The sequence below is a fragment of the Pezoporus occidentalis genome, unplaced genomic scaffold, assembly GCF_034315485.1.
Source record: "Pezoporus occidentalis ecotype Australia unplaced genomic scaffold, CSIRO_AGI_Poc_V1 ctg127, whole genome shotgun sequence".
NCBI classification, from domain to species: Eukaryota; Metazoa; Chordata; class Aves; order Psittaciformes; family Psittacidae; genus Pezoporus; species Pezoporus occidentalis.
Window position 1 is genome coordinate 530293 of NW_026913071.1, and position 25497 is coordinate 555789.

At 41.5% G+C, this 25497-nt stretch overlaps 1 long non-coding RNA gene across 1 annotated transcript in view; it reads left to right on the top strand.

Annotated features, from left to right (window-relative positions):
• LOC134158151 (uncharacterized) overlaps nt 1–17036 on the top strand; it is a 38355-nt gene extending 21319 nt beyond the window's left edge. Inside the window, exons 4-7 of the long non-coding RNA XR_009962612.1 lie at nt 3246–3403; nt 6160–6433; nt 13170–13290; nt 16963–17036. This is a non-coding gene — a long non-coding RNA (uncharacterized LOC134158151). The remainder of the gene's footprint in view (nt 1–3245; nt 3404–6159; nt 6434–13169; nt 13291–16962) is intronic.
• Nucleotides 17037–25497: the final 8461 nt, after the last annotated feature.

The following is a 25497-nucleotide window of genomic DNA, read 5'->3' on the forward strand; positions in this document are numbered from 1 at the left end:
GAGAGCTATCAAACTAACCGTAAATGAATTTAGTCAGCACAGTAAGCAGTTTAGCTAAGCTACCATGGGGCTATTAAAAGGCTAATTTACCCCCTCTAGAAGAAGATCAGAAGAGACATATCTTAATCTGGTGGATGTAATTAAGATGTTCACGCAAAACTCAAGCTGAGCTACATTTTCCAAAAGAAGTCAAAAATTGGTCCTGAGTAAATATACAGAGTACGAAAAAAAATAAAAGTATGAAGGCTCTTGCTTTGTAATTTAAATTTTATGAATCCTAGTGCTAAAAGGATATTTTGCATCTGTGTTTAATCAGCAGGTGCTACTCTGGGCACACAGATATAATAGAACCATTGGCAGTGAATGTGTCCAATCTGATACTGGAAACAGAAATCTTGCTTTTAGGGGAGAGGACACCTGAAGCAGCTTTACCAAGGAAAGATGTATGTGTTTGAGAAGCACTGAGCTCGACAGGAGTTAGTGCATGATCAGATTGTGGGAGGAGCTGTATGTGATCATGATTGCAAATGCAAGCAATCTCTCATTCAACAGCCTGAAGGGTACATGGGGTGAAGAGTAACTGAATGGTCAGGTGATCCCTGCAGTGAAGGCTTTTATTCCCATTCCATTTTATGAGTATTCAGCATGGTTCCTCCATCTATCATAGTCTGCATTAGATATGGAGGGACGAAATCACCCTCATCATTTCTCCTCTCAGTTTGAGAACTGTATGTGCTTTGTTTAATTAAAACACGGTGTGGTTGTTTTCAGGAGTCACTAATACCAGGATTAATCTGAAGCTAGTGTACAAAGAGCGCATTCTGGCACCTCTGACAATAGGCTTGCTGTGACTTTGATCTCAGATGTGACATCCAGGCTGGTGGACAACATTGTAGAACTGCACAACCATTGTCCTCTCATCACAGAAAGCAAAGCTGAAGCACTGAGCATTTTATGGATCAACTTCCAGTGAGCATTCATGGATTTTTAGGGAAAGCTTGTGCAAGACCAGAAGGGTAGGGATGGAGAGAACTACAAAGCAAAAGACTGACTCACTGCTGCCAAAGAAGCTGAAGGAGAAGAACAGAAATACCACAAATACAATTCTTTGCAAGGCAGCTTGGCATCATGGGTAGCAGACAACACAACTTTTCCCCATATAAATACAGATGGACAGCATGACGGGACAGCAGTAGATAAGGGACCATAGGTTAATGCTGGTAGAGCCTTTTCTACTCTTGAGCAATGGCAAAGACTATGTTTGGTCATTAAATGTGGAGACGTCACCGCATTCCAAGTACTGAGCGCAATTATGGATGCAGTAGATCTCTTGCTAGGACATGTGCATGGGAAAATGTTTCCCATAGCTGGAGAGATTTCCATGTAAAGTTTCCTTCTCATTTTATGCGCTGTGCCAAGGAAAACAGCACTGCAGCAAGAGAATCTCACAGCAGAAAGAAGCGAGTCCATGAATGAGTCCACCCTAACACCCATAATGGGCATGAATGCATTCTGGCCCTTTGCATGGGGGAACTTTGGACATAGTTCTGAGCTGAAGCTGGCTGCTGTTGATCCTATCTCAGAATAGAAGATAGAGAAAGCTATAACAACCTTCTTGGCAGTGCTGGAAGAAAGAAGGGAAAGGAAGGGAGGGTGGAAGGACAAAAGGAGGCAAGGAAAGACATAAAGAGACAACCCTTTAAAGAAAAGCTTACATAAATCCCTGTGTTACTGCACCAAGACAGTCAGGTGAGAAAGTTGTGATTAAAGTTCATTACCCTTAGCAAACTATGGCCGTTAATTCTCCCTGGCAGGAATGCCTAAGGTTCCAGCAACATCCAGCCTGTGGCTCTGTGTGCCGGAATGTAACACACAATAGGGTGCAAATACTTGCTTCAGAGATGTTAAGAAAGTTGAAGAAGATAAAAGCAGTGCCATGGGAGAAAGAGCAGTTACGTGGGCATGGTGAACAGCAAATCACTGACAAAGATTGCTTCTCTTGGCATCAAAGTTCAGTGGTGCATCCATAGGAGAAAACTCCTCTTCCAAGGATGACACGAGCTCTGCACTATTGTTTCCTAGCTCTTCATCTTTCCTATGTTGCCACATGATTTCTTAGCCATAAACCACTTTATTAGCTTAGTCCTTAAATGCTTCAGGAAGAAAATCATCCTGGCTGAACAAACCTCCCTATACTGAAATGGCAGAAGATCTGCTGAGTCTGGTTTAATCCAAGAAGTCAATAAGCTTTTCCTCGCTGCTCCAAATTGGGATGGTAGTACTTACCTAACAGCCTGAAAAGGGGATTTTCTCACTGAGTTTTCTCTCCCTTTGCTTTCAGGTCCATTCCAGCTGTCTTCCTGGAAAAGGAAAAGAAAATATCCTGCCCTCCACAGATAGCAACTCCTGTTTTTCAGATCCCTTTACTCCCTAGATTACCCTAGCATATGCCTTGTGGTTCAGGGTTTTCAGACCAAATCAGGGATCAGAATCTAAATTTCAATAACAGAGCATCTTCAAAGGGAATGCCTGATCTTTTCCTCTGATATTCACACTTAAGGCCCCTGCTACTCTCAGCTCTAGCTATGGAGGCTGAGAGAGAGGAATGCTCTCTCACAGAGTGCACCCTTTAGCCACTCTTGATCAAAGCCTGGATCAAAGCCTGACAGCTGGTATCCATCCAGAAGCAAACAAATAAATGCATAGGTGAAGAAATGAGGATCTGAAATTTGCCCTTGGGTAGCCAACCTTCTATATTAACACCATGAGTATTCTCAGCTGTTAAGTAAAAGCTGAGAAGATAAATCCCAAATATAAGAAATTAAAATCAATAAACTCACCGAGTCCTCCGTGTCACAGTTCAGACTCATAAAGAGATACCACCACTAAATCCCTACAGTGCTGCTCTTCCACAATTGCACACATTAAGAAAAGGGAGGAAAGAGTTATATGAAACATTTTTCTGGGTATAGGAATCAGTTATCTTAATGATGTAATATCAAAAGGAAATATTGTCTCATTTAGAGATCTACCAGCTGCAGTCACTACAATACTCCCCAAAGGATGGTAATTATTCTCACGGATGCCTGGAAATTAAGAATTATACTTTTACTATGTTTAATACCGTAGCTGTACTTTCAAGGATCATCTATCTTAGTAAAGCTTTGGGGATCTAATTCAATTGCTTTTTGTCTGTCATTGCTTATTTATAAAACACATATCCTTCTGGCTGTACTGTGTTCCAGTGGATCTCCCAGAAGCTGGAAGAAGAACTGATGAACAAGAAAGATCTGATTCGCTCACTGTGGCTCTGTGACTACATCCTGTCCTCCACTGCCTTGTTCTGCAAAGCAAAGGACATACCTAAAGAAACGCATGTGCCTCATGCTCATCAAGCCACATGGTAAGACAGAGACATATACACCTTTTGATACTTTAGGCTGATTGTTTTGATAAGATCAACAAGTTGAAATTTTGGCACAGTTAGAAACACCTGCAATGTGTGAGACATTTGTTTAACTGTGTGCAGACAAAGAATAATTTATAATGGATTATATGGAACAACTTTCCCTGAGGCCCCAGAGTAACACTGAAATTGAACAACTATGCAAAGACAGCTGAAATGCAGCCATTCCTCAAGTGAGACATCGTAGCGCTTGGGGCTGTCACATGCATGTGTTTGTGCTAAAGACAAAACATCAGTGTAACATCTAAGGCTGAGAAAAAAAGGACTTCTTATAAAACTTCCCAGCCAAATTTCTGAGGCGTGGTGGCCACCAAGCTCCTTGATATCACCCAGGTTTGTGCTGGGTACATTTACCATTGGGTGAGGTACTTGTGCAGTGTTGATATGCAGGTGCCAGTAGGGCATGAAAAGCTGACGTGGACACTTTCACTTGGGCTTTACACACACCCAGTATCTAGTAATAAGTAAGCAGTGCTGGGAGCAAGCCCAAGGACACAGTGCCATGAGAAGAATGCAACATTGGAAGGCAGATCTCAGAAAGTACTGCAAGGAGGCTAAGGGAAGAGGGGATGTTGGTGGTCCCAAGGATGGATAGAATGGGTTGCAGAGGAAGGAGATGCTGGGGAGAGGAGAGGCACTGAACCCACTTCTGCTGCTAAGCTTGTAAGCACATTGTTACTTCTCTGAGCTGTGTTCCAACACAGCAGTTAAAAGTACTAGAAGTATGAAAAATGGACTCAACTTGAAGGTCACAGGTACTCATGTTGAATTTTATGTCACCTCCTGTATGTTTAAAATTAAATGTATACTTAAGCGCTTTCTGGATGGGAACATTAAATGATACAAAGCATCAAATATCAAGCTAAGAAGTGTGTGTAGCGTCTTATCAACTTCCTATAGAAACTAACTGGCAGTGCCTTTCAGCCTTGAAAGCTACCTCTCCCCATAGCTTAGAGTGTATTGTTCTTACTAACAGACCACAAGATGGGTTTCTTTTGAAACATCTGATGCCTTGTGAATAATTTTCTTAATCAAAGTGAATAAGCAGGAAGCACATATTTTACCATTGTTGCTATGGTACTGTGACATTACATTTTTTACTCAGCTGCTTTTGTGGTTTTGTACGGTTCTAGGAAATACATAGAGAAATTATTCTGGAGAAGGGTTTAATATGGTGCTATACGAGTTTGGATTCAGCTGTCTACCAGATGCTGAGTCATAAAGAGAGACAGGGATTTTTCAGAGGTAGTGGATTATGGATAGAGTTTGTGGGATTTAGTAGTTATTCTCATTGAAAACCAGCGATTTAAATCAACAGTGATTCTTGCTTGTCCAAGATCACTGTCGGTTACAATTTGTAGTCAATGTGGGAGAGCATCTGACCCTGGCACAGCACCAGCACCAGCTGTACAGCTGCTGGTACAGGTCTTAGGGCAAGGGACTGAAAACCTGCTAGTGCATGTAGGGGGAAAAAGATGTGCTGAGAGTCAGTGAGTGAATAAGGGAAAAAACTGGACAATTTTCAAACATTTATTGATTAAATCCTGCCCAGTCTCTTCATGGAGCACAGCTGCCTGCTGTAAAAGTTGAAAGCCAGTGCAGATCAACAGCAGAACCATGCAGGGAGAAGGGCAGCTGTATGGCTTCAACAAATACAGTGATAAATGCGTATGCCAAAGCACAGACCTCTGGGCGTTCCCAGGTGCTCCCAGGGCTGTGAGCTTGGGCTTTGCCACCGCACTACAGCCATCAGTCCTCAGGGGAGCATCTATTGCAAGGAGGGATGGAGTGTTTCTCTCCACCTCTAATTAGTGTAGGATTCAAGCCGTGTTCCTAGGCTGGCTGGATTTCTCTCTCTCACACACGCATGCATGCACACAAATAAAATGATGATGATGGCAAAACACAAGATGGGAAGTGCAGCTGTCAGGAATTTCTTGGCTCATGGGAGGAAGATGGGGAGCAGCCAAGAGAAGAGGAGGGCAAATCCCTCATAAAGGAAAACAGAGTAGCCAGAAATACAAAAACCTCAGGAGGTCCTTTAAGGCTTGAGAAAGTGGAAAGAAAACACTGTAGAGGGGGAGGAGCAGAAAGAAAAGAGAAAAAAGAGTGAAGCTGGGGAGTTTTTGATGCCACGGGATAACAGACCTGATGGCTGTGTGCTAATTGTCCTTGGTTTATAATAAGCATCGAACTTCAGCCCCAGCTGCATTCAGATGAGCCGAGAACACGTTCCATAGCGCTTGCTATGGAATGTTGTTTTCCTACTGAAACATTTAGTGATAAATGGGAAATGAGCTAGTGATCTCTATGTCCATCTTCTAACAGAAACGAGTGGCCACAAACCCAGAAGTTGTGAGATTCCCAACTGAACTGCTCTGCTTTTATTTCTGCTGGAGAGCACCATCCCCTCATACTGATAAATGTGGGACCGAACGTGTGTGAGGCCACTAGCTGTGGGCAACTGGAGGGATAGGATGGAGAAAATCACTCTGGCTGCTGACTCTCTGCACTTGCAAAGAGAATCATGACTACAAAGTGTTGTAGTGACCTCTAAAATATGTGTCTGACAAAAAGGCTATTTAAAATAAAAGGCACTTACTAGTTATGGAACAAAGCAGCAATTTAAGTTCAGAGAGACCCCGAGGACCACACAAAGTTTCCCTTGCTACACTTCCATTTGCAACATGCAGGGAAAAGAAGACTGGAGGAGCTGCAGTCATCATTGCCCTGTGGGGTTGCTGAAGCTGCATCACTGAAAGAAGAAAGACACAGAAGAAGTCGGGAGTGAAAGAGAAGCAGGAGGATGAAGAAGGTGCTGACTCAGAGGGAGCCCCACAGGTCCTTGGAGTGGGTCTGGATCTACCTGGTCCTTGACTGCAGAGTTGAGCCTGAAGGCAAGTCAGCTGCTGGAGGATGCTGAGAAGTGCCTCGGAGACCCCCGAAGTGAGACCACAGGGGAGAGAGGTCAGTGCTAAGCACATGCTTCTCAAGGTACCTTTCTTTCTCTTTTGTAACTTTTCAGTTTAGCAGCTGAGAACCTGATTAACCCTTCCCTGTGCCGGAGTACCTTTTGTTTCTCAGCTTGTTTAGGCGCATGCTGCCTGAACCCAGATCAGCCCAAGGCTTTCTGCTCCTCTGGAAGCAATGAATGTGAGGCAGTGTGTGCAGGCTGCAATGAATGTAAGGCAGTGTGTGCAGGCTGCACACTCTTTAGGTGCCTGCAAACCAGAATGCATTAGGAAATGGCCATGGCATCGTTATAGCCATTAGGCTACACCAGGACCAATCCATCAGCCTGAAAAAGCCACCCCGGTGATAGTGCCATCAGCCACAGTTCACAGACAGAAATTACAGGCAGATTTTTATACCTGTCTATGTTGGGCTAGGGATAAGGTGTTGGAGGATAGTTCAGTATGCCTTTTTATTCACTTAACAGGGCCAGCCTCACAGGCTAAAGCAGATGGCCTCATTACTAGGAAAAAAACAGGGAGATTTGACATGGGGCTGACTCCAGCCTGGTATTTCAATGTTGGTTTTAAAGAGTAAAATGTGTGTAAATATGTCCTCTACAAGGTGAGCCATTTGTGTCTCTGCCTTTTGTGTGGGTGTAATTGCAGCTCCCTATCTGTACTGAAATGCACCCTTCTACCTCTCAGCTACCCTCTCCTGAGCTCTCAATCCCAGATGCTGAGTTCTTTCAGTACCTGACAGGTACGTATGAAATGCAGTGTTAGTTCAAGGACATGCACTAATAAAATAAACATATCACAAAAGGCACCACCTGGTCAATATGCTTAACATTTAGTCCAACAGATAAGCCCAGAAGGAACTTATGAAACAACAACAGTTGTTGTGTTTACAGAGTAGTTACATGTTACTGAGCAACTCAGACAAACAGGATTTATCCCTGGTCAGTCCTCCCTTGCTATTATATCACTCCAGGGAAGTGTGTTTTATTCAACTGTCCATGGAGCCTGGCTATTAATAGGGGTCTAAAGTGCACCAAATTGGCCATTGGCAGTTCCATTAAGATGCGTAAGTACATATTACTCATTTTATAGTTTGTGTGTAATCTGAGCCTTCCAAACTCCCCTTGGAAGTCTTAGCTTAGTTATATATTATCACCTTAAGCAAAGGAGATGCAGTTCAGAGGAGTCTTCTTGTTGGACTCCCTGCTGCAAGGTGTTGGGTCTAAAAGTCTATGTGCTTTCAGGACACAAACTACTACAGGATATGAAAGTGTGGTGGAGAAATACTATGGCTGTTGTCGTCGGCAGCCGACTGTGTTACAATTGTCCAACCCAGTCCAGCTTTGCTTTCATTCCATCCTGTGTCATGGTTGTCAGCCCATGGGACAGCTTGTGGCAGCTTTGATTTGTAGTTTTAATAGAGCAATAGGAGAGGACTCCAGGCTTAGACTATTTTGAGGGCTTGCTGACAAGCCTCCACCCTGTGCTAAAATATATAGTCCTATCAGCCATGGTTTCACCCCATCAAGTATTTCTGGTTTAAGAAAGAACCATCAGAAGACAACCTGCCTAGCTGTCCTTTGTTTTGCCCAAGCACACCAGGATTGTCCACACTGCTGAGTGATTGGTCCTAGTCTGGCTGAGCACTTTCCCAAGCAGAGAATCTGGGTAAGCTAATGCTGGCAATAGGAAAATCATTTTTCAGAAGCAGACTATGCCTTCAGGAACAGAAAAACATGTTTTTTTTTGTAAAGACATAAGTACCTAAAATATATACACTTGGATTATGATGCTCAGGTTGTACATACAACTCTCCTCCCCTCTGGCTATACAAATTCTGAGGACCCTGATCACCTTGGCATGAATTATTGAAAGGAACAGAATGAAAGCTTAAAACTAAGAAAACATGTCTATGAACCAAGATGCTTTTTAAGCATCCCATTGATTCCCTCTTAACCGTATTGCCTGCTGCCTCCTAAACACTGCAAATAGTCCTTAATTCCATTAGCTCTGTATGTGAATGCTTAAGCTGACCACTAGCATCCTGTCACTAGGAACAAACTTCCTTAAGGGGAATTATTACACAATCGTGGAAGTTTTGTACTTTTTCTGAGGCATCCAGTGCTGGCCACTCAGTTCAGGCATGCTTCTGGTTGATAAGGACTATTGGCATGGCAATGTGGAAAAGGATCTTCTTTACAGCTGTCTTGAACAGGAAAGTAGTAGTAGTATTAAGTAGAATTAGTACAGAAACAAAGCCAGAGGTTCCTCTTTTTGTCTTGAAGGAGCTGCAATTTAATTTCAACTGGGATGTATCATGGGAAGGTAATAAAGAAATCTGAGAGAGCAATAAGAGCTGAACAAGGCTGGAGTTAAAAGGCAGCAGACAAGTTATCTTTCCTATTTTCTGGTGAGTGTGTAACATGTCAAAGAACCTACTTCATGTTTCATAGCAATATTATGATCAATATTACTGATACTATAATCATATATACAATGTGTGGCATCAACAGAAAGAAAAGCGTTTTCCTGTAGCAGTAGTATGTTGACCAGGCTGGAAAACTTATGGAAACCATAAAACATTTGGTGTCTTTTTGATCACATTAGCATCTAGTATGAAAATAGGTCATGGCTCTGCTGCACAAAGTGCTGTGCAAACATACCACAACAGATCTTCAGCCAAGTTGTCATGGAGCCATCGTTTTCATTGGAAAATCAATTTAATGCCTCTCTGCCAGCTCTGTGATATTTTTTTTCCTGGGACAGACTTCTCAAACAACCTGAGGGAATGGTTTAGTGGGATGTGGGGAGAGGTGATGTGCTACAGATGATGACTCATGCTCATTTTTTACCTTGTCAAAACCAAGCCATACAGTTCACATCGTTAGGAAATGTTATTTCTCCTTGGGTTTTCAGGGAGCTGAGAGACTTTAGGGATGTTTGTGGGAGGATGATGTGGTGGGTGATGACGGTGGTTTTGCTGTAAGAAAAGAACAAGGTTGTGTGTGTGCAAATGTGATTGGCATCTCAAATTATTCTAGGCTCATTGACTAGCAGTGGTGTTAATATTGACCACTCTTAGCACTGGGAAAAGGAGAGGGAAGCCAAATGTTTTTTAAAGAAAAAGAATTGGAGAGATAAACTAGCTGCCTGCAGTTGAGCTCTTCGAATGGCATCTCCTGTCACATAAAGTATCACAAAGCTTTCATGGATGTTGAAAGATCTATGAAAGGGAGTGACATGGAAACAGAGGAGAAAGTTGCAGATCATGAAGTCTTGCTTGATTATTGGGGAACATAGTCACATCTCTTGCTTTCCCAAAGTACTTAATGGACCACAGTGAAAAACGACATACTACTATTATTTTTCTGTTGGAATCTGGTCTCTGTCGATTAAGTGTGTAAAGAAAATCTGCAAGGATCCTGGTAACACTGGGCAGTATTCAGACTTGCAATTGAAGCAATATATTTACAAAAGAGGAGGGATGAAGTATCAGTCAAGAATTCCTCCTCCCTGATTTTAAATTACATTTCTGTGTACCGTATTCTCCTGTGTACAAGTAATGCAGAAAATAATGCAGCCTTCTTTTCTCTTGAACAGAAGCAAAACAGCACAAAGAGAATCCAGACCCTGATCTGTAGAAGAAATAAAAGACTGCAACTACAAATTCAGTAAAATTCGGAATTATGCAGATCTGAATTTATGCCATTTCACTTACTCCAATATTCCATTGTGTTCTGTTCTATTCTATTTTCAAAATAATATTTTAGGTTCAGTGTGTGAACAGTATATTGATTCTGAACCAAAATGCTGAGACAAGTTGTCAATTGATTTCATTAGTCCACTTTAAAAATGTAAGCTCAATGTTCTTGGTTATTTACATTACCCCAAAGGAAGTGTAAAAGGATTGCTTGAGGGTTTCCCTTTGACTAACGCTAAGGCCTCAATTTATCTTGGAGTATAGATCAGCTTGAAAATATTGTCTTCAATAGAGAAGAGTTACCAATGGATCATTTTGCCAGGCAATACATGGGAAATGCTCAGCAGAGGGGGGAGCAGGAGAGAAAGACCAAGAAGAGGATCCTGATGAAAGGGAACTCCATGAAAAAGTGTAACAGGTCAATTCTGATAAGGAATCTAACCTCAAAGGTCCTCACATTGGGATAAACAAAAGTCCTATACAGTTTTAATCTGTTATTTGAGACTACTGAGATGCTGTCTCCACAGCTACTATCAGATTCCCAGTGTACTGAGACATAGGTCATCCCCTGTTACCAAGCTGATAATGGAGCAGAAATCTGCATGTGGAACTTCTCTTTTGGTTAGCTAGACCCACAAAAATAACACTGTGCTTCAGGAGGACCAGCTTTTTTTCTGCCCATCCCTGATCCAGGTTGACTTACCAGGTAAGGGGCAGATCTGACTCACACAATTTACAAGCAGAAACTTGAGAAGACAGGGCAGATATTTCCTCTCCTGAGGCAGAAAATGCCCTCTGAGTCTTACACCCCAGGGTAGTCCAGAAGACAGCAAATATGAAAAAGCTTTGTGGAGCTCTTCACTGAGTAGATGTGGAGACCTACAAATAATAGGTGGGTAAATGGGGAGACCATGGTGTACCCCTGAAATCTGGGTCAGAAGCCACATCCACATGAAGACCACAAAGACAAAGCTTCATTCTTGCTTGCTTCTCCATTTCTACAGATTGAGCTGACCCCCACCTAGCCAGAGTGCTCTGCACTGTGAAAGAAGCAGAACTTTTTGGTGTTGAAGATACTCTAGAAGGCATTAGAAAGAAAAAAGAAATAGATGCCAGGGGTTTAATACAGAGCTTCAGCACAGCAGCAGGCTTCATGAGTCATTATGTTCTTGGTAGACAGACCTTCAAACTCAGCTTTGGTTTAATTGATGTAATTGATATAATAGTAGTCTTCAGCTTGTTAATGTAGAAGGCTCAGGTATCTGGCAGTCAGGTCTGTATGCCATACATAGATATGCCTTATCTTTGCACAGTGCTTGTTAGTGTAACGCTCAGGAATGGACAGATATGTGAATAATTTCAGCAGGGCAGGGTTATTTAGATTTACTCATCCCCAAACTCGCATTACTTTTAAAAGCCACAATTCAAATTCATAGGAAACCTAGCAGACTGCACGTAGGAAAGGCTGCCTCACAGTGATCTGCAGTTTTAAAGAAATTAACCCACTGGGAAGGTCTAACTTTATAATTTCTCTCCCTCCAGGTCAGTGAAGCATGAAAAAGATCCATTCCCTCTCTCAAACCCAACCCATTTACTTATGTGAAAGCTAACTTGGAGAAAGGCAGCACGTAATAGTCTCGCAGACCTAGAAGCTGAAAGTTGTGGTCTTATCTTGGTGCCCACATTAATAATCTAATCTCTTCCAAGAATTTCATATATCAGCCAATGCTCATCACAGTTAACTTTATACAGCCATGGGGACTTATAATGGGTCCATAAATACTCTTCCTAAGTCATTGTTAAGACTGTTATTAGTTAGGAAATGATTTGGCTTTTCTGTTTCAGGCCTCAGCTACTAAGCTCATGTAATTTTTGGTTGCCTTTGTAGAGAAAAAGATGTGTAATCATAATCAGCAACAAACTTACTGAATGAGAGTTCCTTTTCTCCAGCGTAGTTTCCATTTTGCCACAAAAAGCATTTCTTGTTTTGCATAAATGTTTGAGTGGAAGTGTTGTCATTATTCTGGAAGAGATATTGATGCTATTACCTTTTTAATGAGAAGGAAAATCAGATAAAGAAGAGGTTAAATGGTTTATTTTGCTTTCTGTTAGAGTAGCAATGGGAGGTGTATGCTAGCAGATGTGACCTTGGAGGCCAGTCCTCTGGTTTCTGGGCACCCTGGAACCCCACAGCAGCAGAGGAATAGGAGATGAGAGAACAAGTTGTCCTTTACACAGCTTTGGACTGTTTTGGGTCACAGGCTCCCGCATGTCTCAGATTGCAGGGTAATGTAGCTTTGTAGTGCCTCCATTTCTTCTGTATGAGTTATGATCCCACGCCCCAAAAATGCCATGGAATTGAATTCACTTACAGTGGGAGATGAGAAGTTGTAGAAGTACAGTCACCTATGTACATCCCAATGAAAGACGTCTACAAGATATACTAAGAGAATACACAAGCCTGTGCCCAGAGACAATAAAAGGCCATGTTGCTGCAGTTATTGTTATTACCTAATAGAATTTATTTTAACTAGGAATTTTTTTTTGTCTAAATTCCTCAAGGAGTACTTTTGGACCATCTCTGTTCCTATGTAGGTGTTTCTATCAGATCAGGGCATGGATAGAGGATTGCTGTTTGATAATCCATACACATGAAGAGATCAGAAGCTTGGAGAGTGGTGAAGAAGCAATAAGAAGTGAAGGTAAACACTTTACTGCCTTTTGAAGTGAAAAGTTGCTGAAGACAATGCAAATCTTTATGTTGTATAAGGTGAGGACTTTATTAAAGAGCAGATCATCACCATTATACTTAAATTCAAAATGTGGCAGTGCTTAAGTGTTTTCAGCTCCCATTAGCTGAATACGTGATGAGATGTCACTATTTAAAGTGACTTGAAAGATGCTTTTGAGCTATTTGAGACTGACAACTTTACCACTGTCTCCTTCTGACGTGGGCATGGTTATGGGGCTTCATAGTCTGCATTATTTAAAGATTTGTCTAATATCCTCATGTTTAGTTTAAATTGTCCAGGAAGAAGACTGAAGTAGAGGATATGGAGGCATGCCCACTGTACATGATCCTGGATGGAAGCCTGACTTACCATCATTCCATGTTGGCATTGGTTTCATTGTATTTTCAATATATAACAAAGGTACTTTTGATTTTTTGTATTTTTAATGGTTTTTGTTGTCATGTTTTTGTTTTGTTTTAATTTTGGTTTTTTTTGCCTTTATTTGTTACAGATCTAATTCTATTTGTGTGAGGGAAAGTTTTATGGTGCGGACATGTCATATTACCATCTATATAGGAACAGTCTGGTCAGAGTCCAGACCTGTTAAACAGGATTGTCCAGCTGTTGTGAGCAAAAGGTAGAAACTGAGGAAAGAAACAGATACAGCCACAGGTGCCTGCACTGCTTCAGTCTCTTCCAAATATAAGGATCAAACAAAAATTTTTCACATTCACTGTGATTTGATATAGGCTGAATTCACTTAGATGCCCATCAGGCTGTAGCAGCTTTTCATCTCCACTGCAACAGGAAACTTCCATTTGATTTCCAAGAGACTTGAGTTTGGCTTTCTACTAAATTAAGTTATTTGAGTATTAGGGCCTCTGAAAACTGTTACTGAACTCTTCCATCCTCTCCCATCCAATTTCATGCTTCTAATTTCAGTGCTTCTGATGAAAGGGACGTTTACTAGCAGGCATCTAACTTGAACCTGATCTGGCAGGTTGCTGAGAAATAAATGTAAGTTGCAAAACATTTGATATGAATGAAGTTCTCTCCATCAAAAAAGTCTGATGTCAAAAGTGAGGGCAAGCGTCTACTTTTGTTCTTCTTAAATACTGGATCTTAGACATTAATCATTGAACTGGAAATCCAATTACATGATTAATAATCAGATGCATTTTTTTCAACGTGGGGAGAAAAAGGCCAAGTGAAACATGAAAGTCCACTGGGAAACACTACCAGTTAAAGCAATTAAAAGAGGCTGTGGAATTCTTAATTCTTACACTTGGCTAGAAAGATGATTGACTGGGCTTGACTCTCCTGGGAGTGGGTGTGCTGGGCAGTCTTTTATTTGCTTCTTAACATCAAATGCTTCTGTTTCCTTTATGAGGCATAATTAATTTTCTTTGCAAGAAACTTTACTTATTATGATATGGGTAGCTGATCAAGTTTAAAATGTTTGATCAGATTAAGCGATGCCTGTCATTTAACGTTCCCACTCACGGAGAGAAGCACATATTCCTTCCACTCTCATAACATTCTGCAGACAGACTTTCTGACAGCTGAAGTGTAGCCAGTAAATTTATTTTCCATTAGTTGCAAATTGTACAATAATATACGAAAGTAATTGCACCATAAATCTTCTTGCCATGAAGTTAGGCTCTGCAGTACACACTCATAAAATAGTGGAGCAGCAAATAAAATCACTGCATCTGTATATATTAGCCTTGCTGTAACTTTTCTGAAGGTAGTCTAAAACATTGACAAAAGTAAATTGGGAGGAACTGGGAGGAATTCAATGTTTAGTGGATTTTATAAGAGGGGCTATAGTCCATTAATAATTAGGGCTACCTTGTAGCTGCTTATGGGTCAAAGCAAAGGGATTATTGCCAACAATCTCAACATTGTGAACTAGAGTATAATATTCCCTGGATCAGCCAGGATGCCTTGAGTCTTAGTTGAAGATCTGAGTCCAAAGCAGACTGTGTTGAAGCACACAAGGAATCTATTCAATCTAGGCAGAAAACCTCCAGGCTAAATTTAACCATTTAATGGCTCTAAAATGCTTTGAAAGTCAGGGAAACACAAATTGGAATATCTGAACTAAAAGAGGTAGCTTCCAATATGTCTATTTTAATTAGGTTCCTAGAAAAGAATAGGCAGGCACTGTACGTAAACCATTTCCTTTATGTGAACTCATCATTTAGCAGTCACCACTGTATTGAAAACTGTGGCAATAAAATTATAGTTTTCCAAAGCCCGGGTCTGCCCTGGAGACAAAGCTGCCCATAACTCTACTGATATTCTCTGAATTGTGCAATAGGAAAGTTCCTTCCTTTTTTGGGGAAGGGATGGTAACAGTGATCCCATCCCACTTTTTTTTTTTTTTCCCTTTAGGCCAAATACTGTAAAATACTCTGAAGGTTTTTATTTCCAGAGAGGTCAGGGGCTGATGCAGTCTGCCTTCAAACCATGATAGGTGTTTGTACCCGAACAGCAGTGGAATTTTCACAGGACAAAGAGCATGTGCTTAAAACTTATGTATTGACCGCAAGGAATGGGGATGTGCATGTTGACTGTACAACACCTGCTCTGCCTTCCTTCTTCTCCAGGTGGGCTACCAGGTCCTAAGGAAGTCTTATACTAGTGAAGATCTCTGGATCCAGCTCTTACATTGTCCAGCTGCATGCCTCTACTTAAGAGCTACAGGCTGGATTTGTAGGAGCCCACGTCAAATATAATTTAGTACATTGTGCATAGCTCAGCAGTCAGAATGTGTGAGCTTTGCTCTTTCCCAAGAGCGACATCAGTGTTACCATTCGGGCTTCCAACCTAAAGGGCAGCATTTATACTTGTGGTTTGGTGGCACACATGGAGAAGTGGATTCATGGTAGTGACCAGATTGTTATAGAAAACAGTACAGAGGTATGCCAAGTAAAACTTATGCTGGAGAAGCCAACATTGTGCCTTCTTGTCCTGGGTTCAGCAGTAGCAGTCATTTTTCTCCTCCTTGGTAGCTGGTGTAGTGCAGTGTTTTGACTTTCAGCTCGGGAACAGAGCTGATAACAAGGATGTTTTGGTTTGGCCAAGGCCTTTGTGAGCCTCATGCTCTGCCAGGGAGGAGGGGGAGCCAGGAGGAAGCAGAGACAGGACACCTGACCCAAACTGACCAAAGAGGTATTCCATACCACAGCACGTCATGCCCAGGATGTAACTGGGAGTTAGCCGGAAGGGCTGGGAGACTGCAGGGTTGGAGGAGGTATCGGTCAGAGCTTGGTCGGGCTGGGGGGGCGAGTTATCGGTCGGCTGGTGGTGAGATGATGTATTCTCTTCCCTTGTTATTTCCTTTATCATTATTATCATTGGTGGTAGCAGTAGTGATTTGTGTTATACCTTAGTTACTAAACTGTTCTTATCTCAACCTGTGGGAGTTGCATTCTTTTTGATTCTCCTCTCCGTCCCTCCGGGAGTAGGGGGAGGGCAAGAAGGGGGGGAGTGAGTGAACAAGTTACCTGACTGGGTTTAAACCACGACAGTTCTGCTTCTGCATAACACTGCAGCCACAGACCTCTGCCAGGGGTCAGACACAGCAGCAAGAACACAAATAACCCCCAGTGTGGGAGCATTTCAGGTGTATAGGCTTTGTTTTTCTGTGAATTGCCCTCATATAAGCAGCGTCTTTGGCTGGGTCTTGAGCAACAGTACCATGAAACAATCATGTGACTTTGATTCATCTGGGAACCAGGCGTATACAGGAGCGCTGGAAAGATATTTTCCCTTCACATCAAGGCCCAGGAAGCACATTTGATTATATTCACTATATTTGGTGTGATTTGCTGCTCTCAGATATTCAGCTGCAATTAGGTGGTTAGAGACTAATCTTCCCTCTGTGCTGCCTATCAATCTGTTTCCTCACATAGCTTCTGGCATTATTCTGAACATTTTGATTAGGAAATATCCCTGCCTTGGAGCTGCTGCTTGTGGCAAGATTTCTGTGTGCATCTCCTGTCAATATCTAAATTTCTTCTATTCAAGGTTCTTTAGAGCACTTGTCTTTCAAATGACGATTACTACATCTCTTGTCTGATTCAGAGTTCTCTCAAAACCCTCGTGAGTTGGTGACCTTGCATTAGATCTCCAAGAAGTTGCTTGTTCCTTGATACCTAATCATATTCCTTGATTGACTTTCTGTTTTTGTTTTCTCCCATTGGGTTTTCTTAGGATGTTCAGATTCACCTAGGTTATCTCCTTCAGCTTTCCTCCTTCCTGAAAAGGCTTGAATTGTTGCTGCCCTTGCTATATTTAGAATGCTTTCAACTGGATTCTGCACTCATTTACCTTCATGCTTTTCAGTTCACTCTTTCATAAATAATAATAAAAGGAAAACAGGACATTTGTGATGGGGTAAGAATTTATTAGAAAAGTCACTCTGGGAATGGCAGTGGGGAACCTCTGCTCTTGAGGGAGCACTCTTCCAGGTCATAGAATCGTAGTATCATGGAATGGTTTTGGTTGGAAGGGATCTTAAAGATCGTCTAGTTCAGGTGGACCTAAGGGTCCACTAGACCAGGTCAGGACCCTTAAAGGATACTCTCATTCTCAGTGCTTTTAACTGATGAAAGAGGTCAGAAGTGGATGGGCTCCTCCTTTCCCGCATCTTTTTCTGGAATCTTTAATGTTGTTTAGCCTTGGTCTGATATGTACACGTGGTTCAGTGGCGATATCTCCTACCAGAGAAGAAGACCTGAGTACGACACATGTAAAGCTGATTTTAATCCATGTAGAGTTCAGCCACCCTAAAGAAATCACCATCTACATGTTTATGGGGAATGTTTTGCATATATTTCATCACCCTGTTACATTCTATATCCCAGATGACGTTCCCTTTGAAATCCCCAGGATGCTTTCAGGTAGCTATGAACTTCAGGATTATTTTCAAGTATTAGTAAGAATAGATTCATCCAAGATAGGAACTATAACTTAATCTTTATGCTATACCATGCTGAAGATCACCATGAAAGATAATGGGGAAGTGATGGACAGAATCCAGGCAGTTCATTTATTTCTGCCCATGCACAAATCACAAACAAATCTCAGTCTTAAGCAGTTTTTCATTAAAATCCCATTCTTCTCCCTCTCTAGAGTCAGCATATAGTTTGCCTGGTAATAGAGCTGTCCAGTCATTGGAAATCCTAATGTCACTCCTTCATTTTACCTCTTCCAAGATTAAAGGACTTCCCTAAAGGAAAAAAAGCAAGCCAGAGTATTGGTTATGCTGGAAAATGTGATGTGAATGGAGGTATAAAGAGATCGGGCTTGACAGCCCTAGTGTTTTTGGAATCTGTAGATCAATTTCTCAGTTATACCCTCCTGCAGATGAAAAAGCATTGAATGAAGCTGTAAAGCTGGGCATTTTGAGGAGTTTAACATAAACGGACATTGTCTGCTTTGAAGTATTCCTTCCATGGGAATATTTCTAGTACAACTCTTAAGCTTCCATGAAGTATTTGTGTCTCTGTTTAAACAGTTTTGGGTTGTGCTTTATCGTGTTTGTATCACTGATATAAGAGAGGTGGGAAACTGAGCTGAGTTTTAAATAGTTTTTCTCTACTTTGACGAGACATTGTATGAGATTGATTCTAATGTTCCTCTATATATTAAAGTTGTCAAATATCCATTTTAATAGCTCAATCACCTGCACAAAATCCTGCCCCATATTTTAACCAACGGACTAAATGTTGTGGACATACACAGAAAATGTGTCAGACAAGTAAATATATATGAATTTCTTATCATAAGCATTTACAGTTACTTTAGCAATAGCCAGAGATGTTACAAATGTTATAACTATACTATTGAAATTAAACAGTAGGAAGGGGACAACACAACACTAGCTATTAATCTTTGTACATGCAAAACTGTCATGAGAAGAAGAGCTTTAGGAAACGACTGGAGACTTCTTACTGTCTGAAGTCTCTGTTTTTGCCTTACTTTCCACTGCTGACTACAGAGAAGCAAATCCAAATCATTCACTTCATATCTTGCCTTGCTTTTATTTGCATTTGGCATCAGGATGCAGCTGCACTGACTCTTCCTGAGTAAGACTAGGACATATTCATCATTCCATGTTTAAATAATCCTTGTGTTTTCAGTGTCTTGTAGTACACATCCTATTAGACCATTAAATTATTATCTTTGTTGGGTTTCTGTGAAAGTCTTCGTTTTTCCTGTGGCTGATGAAATTAACAATAATGATGTACTTCTTACCAGAAGCATCTATAATTTAAACTCCCACACTTCCCCGAGCTTTCAGTACTGTTAAAAGTCAAATTAACGCTTTTATCACTTCAGTTCATGAAGACTGACAATAGTGTTTAAATGGAGTCCGAAGGGGACCTCCAGATGCGTGTTAGTTGGGTTAAAACCTGGACTGCTTTGTCAGAAGTTCAGTTTTTGCCTAGAGTTCAGGCTTTATGGCAATCTAGGTCAATTCTATGCAATTAGGAAAGATCAGATGAAAGTTTTTCTATTGGCTCTTAGGGAAAAGTGCTTATTAAGCAAGAAAGCTCAGAAGTTTTGCTTTATGAAATGATGTTTTCTCTGTCTTGCCCTCTTTCTGGAAGCTGCAGAGGTATTAAGCACGAGACTCAATTTGTTTTCCAGTTCCATGGTGGAATTCACCTAACTGAATGAGTACTAAACAAGTTTAGATTGGCAGACAAAAAAATGACTAAGGTGTCAGCTAAGTAATGCCGGTGGAGACATTATATTTTGTAATATTCAGGTTATTATCAGAGCTGGGAGAACCCATAGGAAAAAGCAGACTACATGGGAAAGGTGGAACTGGCCATTAGTGGCAGAAGTTTTGCACAGATGCACAGTCCCAGTCCCAAACAGTTGCCAGACTTCTCAGAAGCTTTCAGAAAGTTATTTTCATTCCATTGTTTTCATTCCATTCTTTTCTGTGTTGTTTTACCCTCTTCATGTCGTACTTGCTGTCTCCTGGTGGTTCCTACAGGGGCAATACAGGGCAAGGGGTTGAGAGAGTTGAAGTTGGTTCATGCTGCTAGATTGTATAATTAGCAGCATTAAGAGCTAGAATAAACACATTCTGCCTGTATTGTGCCTTGATCCGAAGGACAGGCTTATCTATTCCTCACATGGGTCAGGGTGTCAGGACATTTCACAGGTGGGGTGGCTGTGGCAAGCACTGAGCATCCACTCAGGAAGCAAGAGGGACATGCTGTTTTCCTAGAAGACACTTCCCCACCATTTTTTATTGGCTTTTGGCAATGACAATCTTACCACTAATAGGAATCCCAGGAAGACACAGAGGAGTCACATTAAAAAAAATAATATTAAAAAATAAAGAGAGAAAAGAAAATAAAAAGGGTTGAATCCTGTGGCTGAGAGACAATCAGTTCAGGAGACCCTTTGGCAGGTTTAGCAAACGACTAGCACAGGTAGGACTGGGAATTCATGCTAACATAGATATAAACTTGCATGACTAAAATCTTAAAGCTGCTTGTTTCAGTATAGTTTGTATGGTCTCATTCTGTGTGTGTGCATGTCTTAGACTTCTGAATGTATTAGTCAATTTCAGCTAAATCAGATGAAGGGGCCCAGGACAGTAGGACTTGGGATAATTGAATTCCCATGAGGTTTTTGGAACATAGCAACTACAGATTGTGCCAAAATGAAAACTAAGCACTCTGAGAAATTGTATTTGTTCCTTGGTCGTACATCACTTACAGGATATTCTCAAAAGAAATGAGGAGACCACGGGAAATGCTTTTAAGCTGATACGCCAGAGGCTTAGAGCCACGTTAGCTTTCTGGTATGGGTGAAAGTCACTTTAGAGTGCTTCGATGGTGTAGCAGCACTACTCATGAGATGAATTGAATCTTGAATCTCAGGTTTTTTTTTTACACTTCCTATGTTCTGCCTTGTAAAATATCATAAACATGGAGTAAAGCAGGTGAGTGATCTCCATCAGAGACATAGTTGTAACATCAGAAACTGAGCACAGATAGAGCAAAACTGACTCTGAAATGTTCAAATGAAATGGAACACAGCCTGAGTGGGGTGAATCATATCTTCAGTCCTTAAATTGCAGTCAGGGAGTGGTGTTGGTCAGTGAGCTCCAGCCTTTCTGCAGTCATTATTATCTGTATAGCCTGTACATGTAGGAGCCCAGTCATGGGTGTTGATCCCACCAGTATGCACTGTGCAGATCCAAAAACTCTCAAACAGATTCCATCTCATGGAGGTAAGTATATTCTGTTGTATTTTTGTTTTCATTGTTCATGTCACCATTTCTTCGTCTTTACTGCCTGAAGGGAGAAAAGGAAAATATTAAATGTCTCATTTTGGGCAAGAGAGAATAATTCAGAGGGATTTTCGCTTCATTACAAGCCTTCAGATTTGGTTCTTTGTTGATAAATAGTATCAGATACCTCAGGATTTGGAGGAAGACATTGAGAGAGGTCAACTGCCTATTGAAAAATTAACTAAGAACTCCTTCTCCAGCATGGGTGGATTTCAGAGGGGCCATGGGGTTGAAAACAAACTGAAGAGTTTAAGCTGGGGTTGGCTCATCTGGTCTCCCTGTAGATACGGAGCAAAAATAGGGGAAATCCTGGGGCTGAGCTTTCCACTGACCCTCCCAGAGGGTGAAGCTTCGATCTCTGGGAACTGAAAGCAAACCAGGTGCTGAAATTGCAGCAAACTTGCAAGAATGGCTGCATGCTGGCAGTTTCACATAGTGTTTAATATCAGTGCCTTCCTTCTGCTGCAGAAAGTGCTTTAGGAAGATTGTGGAGTGTGACTTGACCCTCTAACTGAACTGCAGATTCAGGCTACCTGAGGTACACAGGGGGACTAAGCAGCAGGAAGACTCTAGGGAACAAAGTTTGTCTCTTCCTCCTACTTCATGACACAAGAACTCCTGATTAAAAGAAGTCGTGGTATGCTGAGAAGGGCCTACATTTTTTTTTTGCTAGACCTTCCTCATAATTAACTCAGTTGTCTGCCAAGACCTGGAATGCTGCTGCTGGAAAGGAAGAGGCATTTCTTATGTTCCTCAGTATAAGAAACCACAAGCAATGACAAATCCAGCCATCAGTCAGTCTTTTATCATTATGCACCATTATAAAAATCATCTCTTCATTTCAATAGGCCAATGGTGCCATTGATTGTACTATTCTCTGTCTGTCGGCGCCAGACTTATGATTCTTTAAACTACATAAAGATTATCTTGGTTTCCTTTTTGCTGCGTAATTTGTTTCTTGCCATTTGCTGCAAGAACATGTTTGAGATTACCTGGTTTTCTACCTTCAAGTATCCTATCAGGCTTACATTCTTACAGGAACTCAAGGCATCCTTTTTTGTGGTGGTGAACGACTGGGGTTCAAATAGCTAAAATGAAACATGAAAATCTCCTCAAAAACATATCACTTGTCCTTCTCTACTGTAATGCTGGACCCTGCTCTAGATCTAACGAAGACGGGTCCATGCCCCTCTCTGTAGGGAAGGTCCATGTCTTTATAACACAGTGGTAATGGGACACCTTGAGGTCTTTGTGGTCACAGAAACCCTGGGAAGCCAAGGGCTGCCTTTACCAGAGGTTTTAGAGATAAGGACAGAGAAAGATTAAAGCATCTCTGTAGCTTGGCATAGTGGTATTCAAGGGCATCGATTCTTCTTTGTTGGAGGTTTCAGGGGTCTTGTAGCAGAGCTCTGGTCCCACCTTATGTGTAGGTGGTTGGAATAACATTGCTGCTGACTGCGTACATTTTGGTGCCATTTTGGCCAGCCGTTGTGCTGAGGTCTGTCATGAAAGAGCTGTGTTGCAGTGGAGGTCTCTCTTTCCGTGGGTAGGATCACCAGAACCCTCCTGAGATGAGACCCTTCACTGGCTGCAGTGAACTCTGCTCTGCAAAGTCTGCGCTGTTGCTGTGCCTGGCAGCAATGAGGGTAGGAGAAATGTGTCCCTATTCACAAGCCAGGTGGGTGGCTGGGCTGTGAGTGCTGTAACCCACTCTGCGATGCAGAGGTCAAAATCACTAATCACCTCTGTTCCCTAGTTGTGGGCACTGTACTTAATAACAGGCAAAGGCAGGAAATGTCAAGGTCTAATCAAGAGAAAAAAACCAAAGATAATAACAGAGAGCCAGTGAGATAACCCAAGAGGGGATGATGCCTGACCTGATTTAAAGACACAAACTGTTTAATATTTTAGGCCCTGTTTTGTGTTTGCAAAAAAAGCTCTTTACAAATAAGATAAGAAGACTCAACTATGAAACTTTTGTTCAGCCCCTCTGGTTGCATTAGGGTGTGGACGTTGTTTGTGGTGGGGCATTTAAATATTCTGCCTCCACACTGGGCTGCCTGGACCCGACAGCAGAGTCACCAGCCAGCAAGAGAAGGTCATTGTGGAATGAATCAGCTGCAGACAAGCAGCACAAATAGAGAGGAAGGAGCAGCCAAAGCACATCTAAGGCTTTTATGTCTCTTAACACTTGATGTGTTTTCACATCCAATAGGTGGGAAAGTTACAGAGAGAAGTATACTTTGGGAGGAATTGTCACACCATTATGACATTGTCCAAAGCCAATGACATGTTCTAGTGGCCACTGTCAGCCCTTGCTGTGAGGTATGTCTTGCAGATAGAATGTCTGCAGGCTTCTGGTGATGCACAAAAAACAGTCCTGCACCAGATATAGCTGCAACAGTGCTCAGAGCAATCTCAGCTCAGCAGGGACATACCATCTTCTAGGAGCCCTTTTGCCTTGGCTCGGAGCAGGTAGTAAGGAGAGAACTGGTCTTTTCTGCTGCTCACTGCTGCTCCTCCCTCCAGACTGCCTCAGGGAATCAGCAGCTAATACCATTCCAAGATAACATTTATCCAGTATTAAGAACGTGGGAGACGTTATGCAATAATGTCATCTTACATTGTCTCACAGAGAATGTTACAAGTAAAAATAATCAAAGTATGTTTTGCATGTAAAATGCAGTGGAAGATCTGTGGCAATATCTTGATTCATTTAGGGTGAAACTTTGAGCCTTCTTAGAGCATTATTTGTAAGAAATAACGTGATGGCTGGAATCACCTTGCAATATAACACAACTGTTTCTGTAGGGTCTTCCTCTGTCTGCTGGACTTGATTGCTTTTGGAGTTATTTAAGCCTTTGGGGCTTAAAACTTCTGGTAACTTTCTTTTGTGTTGTGGTTAAACAGATGCGTTTAATGCCGGAGGACAATAAATTTAAAGAAAGCAATAGCAAATAACGATAACTGCTTATTTTATTTGAGGTCTACAAAGCAACTAAACCCAAAATTGACTTTTAGTGGACACAAAGCTTGTGCGATACAAATTCTTGTGGATCCCAAGCTAGTATCTCTTTGTAGTTGGAATAGCAAGAATCTGGATTTCACTTGTTTATGCGGCATAATATAGTATATTTAGAACTGTGTAACCCAGTTCAGAAAATGGTCAAATGCACTATGGCAAACAGTTAAAAATATGGTCTAATCCCAGGATTAAACCCCTATGTTTGAAATTAAGCACATTGCAAAATTATTAGGGATTGAGTGTTTCCTTTGTTTTAGTTGCTGGGTGCTGAAAACCCTTGAATTTCTTGCAATGGCAGATAGTGAAGAAGACAATTTTCTTGAATTGGTGCCTGAAACTACTAAGTCTGTGAGCACTCTCAGGAAACCCATCCAAAGATTTATTTGAGAATCAGCACATCATGAGACCCTCTGGGAGCCTTCCTTCAGTCCTTCATAGATTGTGAGGCTCCATCCAGCTGGATGTAAGTCATTAAAGCTCCTTATTCTATCCATTAGTACACTCATTAATATTTCTCAGTAACTTGGGACACAGCATTTCTCATGCCAAGCCTAGAAAAGTTTTCTCTTCCATCTAATTTTGACCTAGAGACAGCTGTAAGGACCAAAAGCTCACCACTGAGTGGGAAAAAACTGTGTAAAAATGATGTTTGCACAATCTGTCATTCTGGGCAAAGCAGTAGCAGCATTTTACTTTAGGGAATTAAAATCTTCCATGAAGTTGTTGAGCATAGGGGTATTTAACTTTTGTCATTGGGCTTAGTGTTCCTCTCTGAAGCTTATTGAACTACTAACAGTAAAACAATGAGCTTTTCACAGCAGGTCTCAAATATAAAACCAAAGAAATACAAAGAAAGACTTCTTCTGGGACCTTAGGATAAACAGGGTCTTCATTTGTTCATATGCTCTAGAGATGGGTGCCATTAGAAGACATCCAACTTAAGCACAAATAATTGCTTTTGGGTAGAAAACCAGAATCTTAGAGTCACGGAATGGCTGAGGTGGGAAGGGACATCTGAAGGAGTCTTCTTGCCTACCCCCACTGCTCAAGAGGGCCACCTAGAACCACATGTCCAGGACCATGTCCAGATGGCTTTTTAATATCTCCAAGTTAGGATCCAAGTTTTCCTCCACTGGATGAGTGTATTCATATATGCATAGACATATTAATTTCTTTTTATACTTACATATAGATCATATATGCTGTCGTGGTTTAAACCCAGTCAGGCAACTCGTTCACTCACTCCCCCCCTTCTTTCCCTCCCCCTACTCCC